The 550-nt window shown below is 63.1% G+C and overlaps 1 protein-coding gene across 1 annotated transcript in view; it reads right to left on the bottom strand.

Moving 5' to 3' along the window:
- Positions 1–550, bottom strand: part of LOC102244411 — a 112,642-nt gene that overhangs the window by 85,854 nt on the left and 26,238 nt on the right. The window lies entirely within an intron of this gene.

Genomic DNA, 550 nt, shown 5'->3' with positions numbered 1-550 from the left:
TTCACATCTCACCTCACAAGGTGCTTCCTCAAAAGGGCCTCCCCGAGCACGTCCACTCCCTGCCCATTGAAGCCGCTTTCTCCCTGCACGACACCCCACCCCCACCCCGTTACAGTCTGTGTGCGAGGGTGACACTCCTCTATCGCCCCGCCCTGTCCAGTGCGGTGGCCACGGGCCTCACGGGGCTTTTCAAATGGGAAACGAAATGAGAGTCAGCGTTCGGTTCTGCGGTCACAGCGGCCCGTGTCGCTGCTCAGCCCCCGTGTGGTCCGCGGCTGCCGTACTGCACAGCAAGGGTGCAGAAAGGGGCGGCGCCCGGAGGTTCTGGGGCAGCGGGTGTAGACTGCTCCCTGAGGCAGGGACCCTGGCCTGGAAGTGCCAGCACATAAGGCTCCATCGATACCTTGAAATGCATTTTCACAGTCTTTATTCAGTACGTTTTCCAGAGAGGAGGACTGGCCCCTCTCACAGAACTGACCCAGCTGGGCTGGGCCTCGGCCTGCAGGGAGGGAGGGGCCCTCGGGCTCACATGTGACCACGGCCGCCCCGC

Source organism: Myotis brandtii, unplaced genomic scaffold, assembly GCF_000412655.1.
Source record: "Myotis brandtii unplaced genomic scaffold, ASM41265v1 scaffold188, whole genome shotgun sequence".
Taxonomy (NCBI): domain Eukaryota; kingdom Metazoa; phylum Chordata; class Mammalia; order Chiroptera; family Vespertilionidae; genus Myotis; species Myotis brandtii.
The sequence above is the reverse complement of the archived record's forward strand: the minus strand, read 5'-3'. Positions and strand labels throughout refer to the sequence as shown.